At 40.9% G+C, this 6,761-nt stretch overlaps 1 long non-coding RNA gene across 2 annotated transcripts in view; it reads left to right on the forward strand.

The window, feature by feature from the left end:
* LOC125381572 overlaps positions 1 to 6,505 on the forward strand; it is a 74,364-nt gene extending 67,859 nt beyond the window's left edge. Inside the window, exons 1-2 of one of the 2 annotated variants that reach the window (XR_007221911.1) lie at positions 5,483 to 5,680; positions 6,212 to 6,505. This is a non-coding gene — a long non-coding RNA (uncharacterized LOC125381572). Of the gene's footprint in view, positions 1 to 5,482; positions 5,681 to 6,211 lie in introns of those variants that run through there. The other variant, XR_007221910.1, reaches the window with a different exon arrangement.
* The last annotated feature ends 256 nt before the right edge of the window (positions 6,506 to 6,761 follow it).

A 6,761-nucleotide genomic window follows, 5' to 3' on the forward strand; every position in this document is an offset into this window, starting at 1 on the left:
GAATTTGAACAGGATATTTCGAGGCATTGATTGCTAAGAATATATTCAGTGACATTTCACTGTCACGAAGACACCCTAGAAGCAGAGGAATTCGATGAGGACATTTAGAGGCATTGATTGCCAAGAATATACTGAGTCAAATTAAAAACTTCACATATTTAAAAGTAATCCCATATATGATATAACCATAATTTGTTCCAAGCACCTACGGTATTCCGTAATAACATCAACAGTTTAAATCATAAGTCCCAAGCACGAGAATCTGCTGGCACACAAGTTCGGTAGCGTATGTGGCCACCATGTGTGTTGACAACTGCCACACAACGCCTCCGCATAGACCTTTTGATGCTTGTGAACACATGATTGGAAAAACGACGCCATTGTTGCTGCAAAATGGTGCCAAGATCTTGCTAATTCTGTGGTTGGTTCTCGAGAGTGCGCAGACTTCTGCCAAGAGCATCCCAGACGTGTTCGATGGGATTGAGGTCGGGAGACCTTGACGGCCAGTCCATGACGTTGACTCCCGCATTCGGAAGGAAATTCCTTGTCAAAATTGCTGTATGGGGTCTGGCTTTGTTGTGTTGGAAGATCAAACCGGGTGCATGTGCTGCAAAACAGACAGAAGTTCTGGTGCCAGTACCTGGTCGCGGTAAGCAGCAGCGTTGAGGTTGCCACGGATGACAAGAAGCCTGGAACGTGCATTGCCACAGAAAGCACCCCACACCATGACACTTCCGCCTCGAAATCTGTCAACTTCCTGTGCACAACACTGGGCGTAACGTTCATGACGGCGCCTCCACACCCTCGTTCTACCATCAGCAAATCGAAGATTAAATCGGGATTCATCACTGAAGACGATATGATTCCTATTCCTCTGAGTCCATCGTAAGTGTCGCTGTGCCCACAATTGACGTTGACGTCTGTGTAATTGAGTCAGAATCAGCCCGCTGTATGACCGTCGTGCTTGAAGGTGAACAGTTCTCAGACGGTTTCGAACAGTTTGCGCACTCAGTCTACCCCTAAACAGTTCATTTCTGGTTGATGTAGCCGTCAAAAATCGGTTACGGAGGTGATGTAAGACAATCTGACGATCCTCTGCATGTGACGTCACACGTGGTCGGCCTGGCCGAGGGTGATCAGCGATGGTACCCGTTTGCTGTAGACGCGTCTGTAAATCATAAGCAGTCCGTCGACTACAACCCATCGTCCTTGCGTCTTCAGCTACGGACGTTCTCGTCTGCAACATGCCGATGGCACGTTCACGTTTCACATTTGAAAGGCGTGGAATGACAAATGGCCGTAAAGACTTTTGTTTTCTTGTGTTTTTCTTTTTTTATTAATGACTGCTAACAAGTATGACTGAAAATACGTGCGGTATTGTGGCCACGTGACCAGTTGCAGGTGAAAAACCACTTTTGTCACTATAGTGCTGTGCACATGATTTTGATCGATTCACCTGCAAAAAAATGGGTGTTATCTGAAGACAATACGTGGACATTGGAAATTTGGAATGTAATTGCCAAAATTGTATTGAGTGGCACTTCATTGTCAGGAAGACACCATTGAGACAAAAGAGTTTGAAGAGGACATTTCGAGGCATTGATTGCTGTGAATACATTCGGTGACACTTCACTGTCACGAAGACTCCTTGGATGCCGAAGAGTTTCATGACAACTCGACGCATTGATTACCAAGATTATATTGAGTGGCACTTCATTGTCACGAAGACACCCTTGAGACAGAAGAGTTTGAAGAGGATATTTCGACTCATTGATTGCTAAGAATACATTCAGTGACACTTCACTGCCATGAAGACACCGTGATTGCAAATGAGTTTCATGACAACTGGACTCATTGATTACACACATTATATTCAGTGGCACTTCACTGTCAGTAAGAGACCCTTGAGACACAAGAGTTTGAAGGGGATATTTCTATTCGTTCATTGTTGAGGATACGTTCAGTGACACTTCACTGTCACAAAGACATCCTGGAGGCAGAAGAGTTCCGTGACATCTCAAGGCATCGATTGCCAAAATTGTATTCCGTGGCACTTCATTGTCACGAAGACACACTTGAGACAGAAGAATTTGAAGAGGATATTTCTATTCATTCATTGTTGAGGATACGTTCAGTGACGGTTCACTTTCAGAAAGACACCCTGGAGGCAGAAGAGGTCCATAAGAACATTTTGAGGCATTGATTGCGATGAATACATTCAGTGACACTTCACTGTCACGAAAACACCTTGAATGCAGAAGAGTTTCATGACAACTCGAAGGCATTGATTACCAAGATTTTATTGAGTGTCACTTCATTGTCACGAAGACACCCTTGAGACAGAAGTTTGAGAATGATATTTCGAATCATTGATTGCACAGAATACATTCAGTGATACTTCACTGTCACGAAGACACCCTTGAGACAGAAGAGTTTGAAGAGGATATTTCTATTCATTCATTGCTGAGGATACGTTCAGTGACACTTCACTGTCACAAAGACACCCTGGAGGCAGAAGAATTCAATGAGAACATTTCGAGACATTGATTGTTATGAATACATTCAGTGGCACTTCATTGTCACGAAGACACCTTGGATTTAGAAGAATTCTCTGACATCTCGAGGCATTTATGGTGAAGATTAAATTGAATGGCATTTCATTGCCACGAAGACACATTTGAGACAGAAGAGTTTGAAGAGGATATTTCTATTCATTCATTGCTGAAGATACGTTCGGTGACACTTCACTGTCAGGAAAACACCCTTGAGGCAGAAGAATTCTATGAGGACGTTTCGAGGCATTGATTGCTGAGAATACATTCCTTGACACTTCATTGTCACGTAGACACCTTGGATGCAGAAGAATTCTCTGACATCTCGAGGCATTGATTGCAAGATTATACTGAGTGGCACTTCACTGTCACGAAGACACATTCGAGATAAAAGAGTTTGAAGAGGATATTTCGATTCATTCATTGCTATGAATACATTCAGTGACACTTCACTGTCACAAAGACACCTTGGATGTAGAAGAATTCTATGACATCTCGAGGCATTAATTGTCAAGATTACATTGAATGACACTTCATTGCCACGAAGATACCCTTGAGACAGAAGAGTTTGAAGAGGATATTTCTATGCATTCATTGCTGAGGATACGTTCAGTGACATTTCACTATCACAAAGACACCCTGGAGGAAGAAGAATTCCGTGGGGACATTTCGAGGCATTGATTGCTAAGAATACATTCAGTGACACTTCACTGTCACAAAGACACCTTGGATGCAGAAGATTTCTCTGACATCTCGAGGCAGGAATGGTCAAGATTACATTGAATGACACTTCATTGCCACGAAGATACCCTTGAGAGAGAAGAGTTTGAAGAAGATATTTCGATTCATTCATTGCTATGAATACATTCAGTGACACTTCACTGTCACGAAGTCACCTTGGATAAAGAAGAGTTCTATGACATCTCGAGGCATTGATTGCCAACTTTATATTGAATGGCACTTCATTGCCACGAAGACACCCTTGAGACAGAAGAGTTTGAAGAGGATATTTCCATTCATTCATTGCTGAGGATACGTTCAGTGACACTTCGCTGTCAGGAAAACACCCTGGAGGCAGAAGAATTCCATCAAGACATTTTGATTCATTGATTGCAAAGAATACATTCAGTGACACTTCACTGTCACGAAGACACCTTGGACGCAGAAGAGTTCCATGATATTTCCAGGCATTGATTGCCAAGAATGTATTGAGTGGCACTTCATTGTCACAAAGACACCCTTGAGACAGAAGAGTTTGAAGAGGATCTTTCGATGCATGTATTGCTAAAAATATATTCAGTAACACTTCACTGTCATAAAGACAACCTGGAGGCAGAAGAAATACCTGAGGACATTTCGATTCATTGATTGCTATGAATACATTCCTTCACACTTCACTGTCACGAAGACACATTGAATGCTGAAGAATTCTATGACATCTCGAGGCTTTGATAGCCAAGATAATATTGAGTGGCACTTCACTGTCACGAAGACACCCTTGAGAGAGAAGGGTTTGAAGAGGATATTTCGATTCATTGATTAAACACATTCAGTGACACTTCACTGTCACGAAGACACCTTGGATGCAGAAGAATTCTATGACATCTCGAGGCATTTATGGTGAAGATTATATTGAGTGGCACTTGATTGTCACGACGACACCCTTGAGACAGAAGAGTTTGAAGAGGATATTTCTATTCATTGATTGCTGAGGATACGTTCAGTGACACTTCACTGTCACAAAGACACCCTGGAGGCAGAAGAATTCCATGAGAACATTTCGAGACATTGATTGCTATGAAAACATTCAGTGACACTTCACTGTCACAAAGACACCTTGGATTTAGAAGAATTCTCTGACATCTCGAGGCATTTATGGTGAAGATTATATTGAATGGCATTTCATTGCCACGAAGACACATTTGAGACAGAAGAGTTTGAAGAGGATATTTCTATTCATTCATTGCTGAAGATACGTTCGGTGACACTTCGCTGTCAGGAAAACACCCTGGAGGCAGAAGAATTCCAACAAGACATTTTGATTCATTGATTGCAAAGAATACATTCAGTGACACTTCACTGTCACGAAGACACCTTGGATGCAGAAGAATTCTATGACATCTCGAGGCATGAATGGTCAAGATTATATTGAGTGGCACTTCATTGTTATGAAGACACCCTTGAGACAGAAGAGTTTGAAGACGATAGTTCGATTTTTTCATTGTTATGAATACATTCAGTGACACTTCACTGTCACGAAGTCACCTTGGATGTAGAAGAATTCTATGACATCTAGAGGCATTAATGTCCAAGATTATATTGAGTGGCACATCATTGTCACGAAGACACCCTTGAGACATGAGATTAAAGTGGATATTACGAGGCATGGATTGCTAAGAAAACATTCAGTTACACTTCACTCTCACGAAGACACCTTGAATGCAGAAGAGTTCCTTGACATCTCGACGCATTGATTACAAAGATTATATTGAGTGGCACTTCACTGTTACGAAGACACCCTTGAGACAGAAGAGTTTGAAGAGGATATTTCTATTTATTGATCGCTAAGGAAACGTTCCGTGGTACTTCATTTTCAGGAAGACACCCTGGAGGTAGAAGAATTCCATGAGGACATTTCGAGGCATTGATTACTATGAATGCATTCAGTGACACTTAAAAATCACAAAGTCGTCATTGAGGGAGAAAAGTTCTAAAAGGAAATTTCGAGGTATTGATTGCCAAGCATACATTCCTTGACCTTTTTTCTGTCACGATGACACCCTTTAGTCACAAGAGTTCAAAGAGGACATCTCGAGACATTGATTGCTGAGAATATTTTAAGTGGCACTTTACTGTCACGTTATGGTAGCTTGTGGAATAACACTTTCTGTTTTGAAGTTGTCTTCTTTCCAAACGGGAAATGATGTCATTTAACTGGAAGTGCCAAAAACTTTCTTAGTAATGTTGGTGCAGAACTGTTTTTAGGTTGTGATGCATTGAGCTTATGTTATGGTTGGCCTTTACTACAATTAAGTCAGTTTGTCTGTTTTCCCATTACAGAGGTGAAGTTATCAAACCAAGAGTGCTTGAGGCACAGGACTAATTTCTACTGCATTTGGCAACATGAGGTATCCGTGATGAATCTAAAACATGTATTGATGAGATCATCTGTCACTTGAGTAGATGGACGTTAAAATGGGTCATGATACACGTATGTTGTGGTAAAGTTTTCGCTATTCAAGAAATATTATGTAGGGACTAGTTCTGTGTTGCATGTAATTTAATATATTTATTCATATATGTTTTACATGTTTGTCCTTGCATCTGTAGGTAGTTGTAGAATAGCATTACTGTTGTAAATATGTAAGCTTAGTGCCATAAGGTAGAAATGGATCCCATACACCTGGGAATATTGTAACAATTTAAACCTTTAAAATTATGGTCGCGGTTGTTTAAACAAATCCATGGCGAGATGAAGTATGAAATGCATTGCTTCGATGCTGTCAGTTCCATTCAAATTGATTAGCAGAGTCAGATAGCATTAATTATGAGAAACAATACGCGCTGATGGCTGAAAATCAATGTTACGACAAAACTAATTCTACATGTCACCAATTTGTAAGTGCTTACTTGTAACGTTGTCTTTCTTTTTCATTCAGTATGAATCACTTGATCCACCAAGACTTGAACGAGCTGTGGAGGACAAGTAGTTGGTACCTGACAAAGGCCACTGTGATGGGCATTACTTGCACCGGGTACCACCTGGAAAACTCGCAGTTGTGCCCCGAATGATTGTGCACCGTCCTCTAATCACTCGAACGTGATGCCACACTTACAACTACTGTGGGACTAGGTGGTTTCAATATCATACTTGTGAAGCTGACTTTCATGAACTATAGTCTCACGCCATTTTTCTGTATCAAACCATGTATAATAAAATTATGAAAAATCCACCATTTGGTTTTCATTGTAGCTAATCGGGCATTTGAAGCCATGAGAGTATGAAATGATTTGTTGAAAATCTTGATATGATTCCCTAGTCTATCAGGCCAAATGATTTTCTCTTACTGCAAAATATATTGATTGACTACAGAGCCTAATGTTTCAACACCAACGTGTTGTTTACTACAAAAATGACTGCTGAGCGATATTTTGAAGTACATAATACAAAGTGGTAAATAATAAATGTCTGGCAGAAATTTCTGGAGG

The sequence above is a fragment of the Haliotis rufescens genome, unplaced genomic scaffold (assembly GCF_023055435.1).
Source record: "Haliotis rufescens isolate VD_foot unplaced genomic scaffold, xgHalRufe1.0.p SCAF_1, whole genome shotgun sequence".
NCBI lineage: Eukaryota > Metazoa > Mollusca > Gastropoda > Lepetellida > Haliotidae > Haliotis > Haliotis rufescens.